This window comes from Colobus angolensis, unplaced genomic scaffold (assembly GCF_000951035.1).
Source record: "Colobus angolensis palliatus isolate OR3802 unplaced genomic scaffold, Cang.pa_1.0 Scaffold24, whole genome shotgun sequence".
Classification (NCBI taxonomy): Eukaryota; Metazoa; Chordata; class Mammalia; order Primates; family Cercopithecidae; genus Colobus; species Colobus angolensis.
The window spans coordinates 2,158,315-2,164,314 of record NW_012115599.1 but is presented as its reverse complement, the minus strand read 5'-3'; the positions used below and the strand labels follow the sequence as shown (position 1 = coordinate 2,164,314).

Below are 6,000 nucleotides of genomic sequence, written 5' to 3'. Positions count from 1 at the left end.
ATACAATTAACAAATATAACAAATATTACCCACGTAAAACCTATGGGATATCAGATGGCAATAATCACTATGGAGAAAAAGCAATGAAGGGGGAATAGGAATTGTTGAGAGGGGGTTGTGATTTACAATATGGACAATAACGAGGGTGAGACTAAGGCTGCACTGGAATCAAGACAAGAAGGAAGTGAGGAAGTGGCTTAGGGATCTATCAGGGGGAATAGTGTTCCTGCCAGAGGAAGGACATGAGGATGCTGGAAGTGTTCAGGCCCAGGAAGCCTTGTTGGCTGCAGTGGCATGAGTGAGGAAGAAAGCGGAAGGACGTGAGATCAGGGAGGTGTGGGGGCTCGATCACAAGAGACTTTAGAAGTTATTACAAGGGCTTTAGTTTTATTCTGGGTGAGCTGACAAATCACTGGAGGGATGTGCACAGAGGGTGACAGGATCCGATGTACATGGCTGTTGGGTTGAGCATGGATTCAGGGAGCAGGACAGCAAAGGTAAAGGTGGGGAGGCAAGTTAGGAAACTGCTGCAGTCATCCTGCATGGGCTGAGCATGAGTCTAGGGAGGAGGTGCTAGAGGGCTGGGGAGAGGGCGAGTGTGGCAGGTGGTATCAGGAGAAGGGGTGAGTAAAGGGCCAGGGAAGTGAGATGGGGTGCTGGGTGGCATGGGGGCCCCTTGAAGCTGTGCCAGGAACTTGGTGTGAGACCCAGCAGCTGGTTTCATGGTTTTCTTCAGCCACATTTGGTTGTGGGGACCTGATGCGAAGTGGAGAAGAGCTGGATTTAACCCCAGGTGGCGTTGGCCAGAAGTACAATGGAACAAGAGAGGCACAAGGAGTTTAGGAGAAGGAAAGGGCGAGGGGGTAAACAAAGCATTGTAGGACCAAGAAAATATTAGTTAATATGTAAATCATGATTCTGTCACATGCATAATTTCTGTTAAAGGTGCGAGTGATTGATTAGAAGAGGGTTTACCTGTGGGATGTAGGAAGAAAATGGGGGCAAAAGTCACTGAGCAGCCAGCCAGCTGGCGTGGCTGGGAGGAAGGTCACAGGCCATTTGTCTCAGCAGCTGTGAGTCTGCTGGGGAACAGCAGCCACCAGACATCACCTGGAACTTTGAAGGAAGAGGGAATTGTAGCCAAGTGGGGAACTTGGGGAAAACAGAGCATGGTAAGATTTAGGTCCCGTTGGTGGTAAATAACTTGTTCTATTAAAAAAAAAAATTGAACTCTTATTTCCTTAGAAAGAAACACTTGAGATTCCTGCTTTTATTCTTTTGTTTGATGTTATATGGTTGTATTTGATCATTTGTTCTTTTTAATTTTAGCAACTTTATTGAGATAATCCATGTGAATACAGGTTCTTATTTAAAGTGTACAATTTAATGGTTTGTAGTATATTAACAGAGTTGTGCAACCATGACCATAATCCATTTTAGAATATCCTTATAACCACAAAAAAAGTACTGAAGAGCATTTATTCCTCATAACTGTCAAATTTATACTATTATTTTTCCATTACAGATTAGATAAATGGAGTCCTAGAGAGGCTAAGGAGTGAGCAGTCCCTCCCAACCACTCCCAGCCCCTGGCAACCACTAAATATTTTTTGTTTCTATATATTTGCCTATTCTGGAACTTCATATAAATGGAATCCTACAGTACGTTGTCTTTTGTGATTAAATTCTTTCACTTAGCATAAGGTTTTCTAGGTTCATCTATGTCATAACATGTATCAGTTCTTCATTGCCTTTTTATTACCAAATAATGTGCCAGTGTAAGGATATATCACATTTTCTTTATCCATTCATCAGTCGATTCATATTTGGATCTTTCTACCCTTTAGCTATTATGAATAATGCTGCTTTGAACATTCATGTACAAGTTTTTGTGTAGACATAAGTTTTCATTTCTCTTGGATATATACCTAGGAATGGAATTGCTAGGCCATATGGCAACTCTATGTTTAATGTTTTGAGGAACTGCCAAACTGTTTTTCAAAGTGCCTGCAACACTTTATGTCCTCGCCAGCAGTGTACGAGGGTTCCAAGTTGTCCGTATCTTCACCAACACTTATTATCTGACTTTATGATGATAGCCATTCTGGCAGGTGAGAAGTGGTTTCTCACTGAGGTGTTGATTTGCATTTCTGTGATGTCTAATGATGTGGAGCATCTTTCCATGTGCTGCTACTGGCCATTTGTGTATTTTCTCTGGGGAAAGTCAACTTCAATCCATTGCCCATTTTAAAACTGGATGATTTTTTATTATTATTATTGAGTTGTGAGTTCTCTATATACTCTGGATACAAATCCCTTATCAAATATATGATTTGCAAATATTTTCTCCCATTCTGTGTGTTGTCTTTTCACTTTATTGGTAGTGTGTTTTGAAGCATCTTGCTGTTGTTCTTTATTTAAAATTTTTTAATTTCTAAAGCTATGCAAGGAATACTTGCATACAATGAAGAATTGGAAATTTTTGAGTTATATACAAAATAAAAGGAATAAAACATGTACAATTTTACCATTCAGAGTACCACTATGAACATTTGGGGTTTAGTCCTTTTGTTGAAATGAGATCACATTATTTTTTAGCCCTTTATAAATCTCATCAGTTGTGAGTAACTTTTCATGTCAGTAAATATATTTTCCCAGCATCGCTTTTTAGGTTGTGTAATGTTTAATCATATGGATGTACTGTTTATCCAAATAGTTCCTTATTGTTGGATACTTAAGTTGCTTCCAATTTTTCACTGTTTTAAATGAAGTAAAATCTTTATGCACACCCATGATTACTTTCTTTGCATAGAGTTCGGGAATAAGATTCCTGTGTCAAAGTGCATGTTCTTTTAGGCTATGGAAATGTGCAGCCGATTTGCATTCTGGAATGATAGTGGCCATCCGTGCCCACCAGCAGTTTTTGGAGATTAGCTCTTGGCCAAGAAGCTAACCAGGTCCATGCAGCAACAGCAATATTACTATTATCAGTAAGAGCAAGAAACACTTATACTGCATTTATGTGCTAGGCACAGTTCTGAGCACTCTCTTGATATTGACTCATTGATTCCTCACAATAACTGTCAAATTGACACTATTATTTTTCCATTATAGATAATTGAGTCCAAGAGAGGTTAAGTAGTGACCCAATGTCACACCACTGAGTGTGGCAGGATTTGAACACTGGCAGTTTAGCTTCTGGGTCCTGGCTTCACCCACCCTGCTTTACTGCTTCTTTATGTCTATGTCACATGAAAATTATTGGCAGAGGCACCTATATGTGCAAAAGCCCAGAAGGGAGAAAGCCTGATACTGTCAAACACAATGCTGACTATTGCTTTAAAATATTCTTTATGATGCTAAGAAAGCTTCCTTTTAATTCACTGAGAGGCTCATTTGAGAGTAAATGAAAAATTCTAACTTCTTAAATGTCCGTTTTTTTTGTTTGTTTTTGTTTTGCATCTTATAAACTAGGGGCTGGCAAATTTTTTTTAAAGGGTCAGGTAGTAAGTATATTAGTCTTGGGGGTCATGAGGTCTTTGTTGCAATGACTCAACTCTGCAATTGTAGCTGAAAGCTGCTACAGAAGATATTGATATTTAAATTACGAAACTAGGTGGCCGGCCAGTAGGCCATTGTTTTCAGACCTCTGCTGTAGATGATCCTGTGGGTTTCCTCTCCTGACTCACTGATGCTGAGCCACTCTTTTATTCTGGAATAACCCAGCTTCACCATGCCAGATTGAGTGCTGCCATCTGTTCATTAGTGTTTTATTTAGGATCTTTATGTCTCTCTTCAGGAATGAGATTAATCCGTGTGTGTGTGTGTGTGTGTGTGTGTGTGTGTTGCTTTGTCAATCTTTGCTTCATAAACGAATGTAAAAACTTTTGTCTTTTTCTATGCTGTGGAAAAAAGAATGATTTATTCTTTGAAACATAGAATTTTCCCCCTGAGAAATGATCTTGGCCTCATGTCTTTTTTTGGAAGTAGTTCATTGAGATCTTTTCCACTTTTAAGGTTATTGATCTCTCCATGTTTTCTACTATTTTTGAATCAATTTTGGCAATTTTTATTTTCCTAGAAAATCATTCACTTCATCTACATTTTCTAAGATCTTGCCATTGGTTTCAGCCTCGTAAACCTCTTAATATTTTCATTATCTCCAATAATATCTTTTTATTTGATTTTTCTCATTCCTAATAGTATATCTACTTATAAAAATTAGATTTGATAAACGTTTATCTATTTTAATGGTCTTTTGAAATCTTGCTCTGGGTTTTAATTATCAATTGTAATATCCTCTTTTCTAATATATTCATTTCTATTTACAATTTTCTTTGGTCTTTCTGCCTTTTCCAATTTCTTGAATTATCAGGTAGTTTATTTTCATTCTTTTTGTATGCAAGTGAAAACACTTAAGATAAATTTTTTTTTTAATACAGGCTTAGCTACAACCCATACATTTTGGGACGTGTATCTCCTATTGTTGGTATTTCCTGAATATCCGAGATTTTAGTTTTGATTTTCTCTTTGACCAGGTAGGCTTTAAGCATATGCCTTTAAATTTCCAAAAGATTAGTATTTTATTTAAAATTTCTCATTTTTGTAGTTTTACTGCAGTGTGGTCAGAAAATGTGACTGATAGTGGTTTTATTTCTGGGACTTTACTGAGATTTGCTTTGTGGCTTTTTTATTTTTTTCTAAGTGCTCCAAAGGTGCTGGAAAAGAAGGTATATCTTCTATTTTTGGTGTACATAATGTTTGTCTATTTAGTTGTCACTGTTAATGGTATTATTCAGACTATCTGTCTCTGACTCCTTTGGAAATTTACTTGGTTATTCAGGATTGAGGGAAGTGTGATACCTTCCCCACAATTCTTGTTCCTGTCTTTTCTTTGTACAGAACTCACTGGTTGGTTGTCTGTCTGTGCCTGACCCTGAGCCTGAGTTATAAACTCAAATCTTTAAGTATTTGGGCTGAAAGAAAAATAAAGATTTAGGGGCACTCAACAGCTAAATTGGATTCCATTCTAACCATTTCTACCTAAGTGTCCATGTTTGCTTGTGTGCCAGTATGTGCCGTTGTGTGTTTCTGTGGGGGCGTGTGTGTGTTTTAGCATGCACATCTCTCTTGGACGTGACTGTGTAAGTCTGTTCTTCTGCGTGTGGTTTATCCTGTGAGTCTGATATGTATATCCGTATATGTGTGTCACCCATAGCATCTTTTTCTTTAAATGGAACTTCAAACATCAAGGCTTGGGTCTGCCTTGCGCTAAGGTAGCTTTTTCTAGAGTGGTTATAAGTCAGAAAGCTCTGCCATGCTGTACCCTACCCCACCTGACCTTGTTTCCTCTCTCCTGGCTGCAGAAGACCCTCCAGGTAAGTGGGTCGTCTGGTAGGGCCTGGCTGCAGATTCAGCCTCACTCTGGTACACATTCCCTGTGTGGTGTGTCTGGAGACCACCCGGCCACACAAGGGGTGTTAGGACCACACTTCCAGGACGGGTGGAGACTCGAGAACCTCATCCTACCCTCTCCCCAGGGTGCCTGTTCAGGAACCCTTGACCGGGCTCCAGCTTGTGTTTGCCCTTAGTAAGCCAGAGCTCGGAGCACTTGGCTTTAGTTTGAAGGGGCCACGAGCATTTTCAGAAACTCTGTGATAGATATTCAGTTCCTGGTGGAGAATCAGAACAGGCTCCTGGGAGATCTTCTAGCTTACCTTCTCATACAGAGGAGGAAAGCGAGTTCGAGAATGAGCTCCTGACGCCGTGTACTTGGCCCTTCCCACTAAACCAGATGAGCTCTAATGGTATAGATGGGCGCAGACTGAGTGATGAGACCTTGGTGAGCTTTTGGGGTGGACTGACCATCCCACTTTCAGGGAGCTTGGTGACCCTCTAGGTGACAGGACACCCTGCCCCCCGAGACAGGACACAGCTGAAGGAATATTCTAGACACCAGAGCTAAGAGGGCCTGCAGACACACTGTGTATAGGAGGAGTT

At 40.0% G+C, this 6,000-nt stretch overlaps 1 protein-coding gene across 14 annotated transcripts in view; it reads left to right on the top strand.

The window, feature by feature from the left end:
- DYSF (dysferlin) overlaps positions 1–6,000 on the top strand; it is a 234,033-nt gene that overhangs the window by 185,319 nt on the left and 42,714 nt on the right. The window lies entirely within an intron of this gene.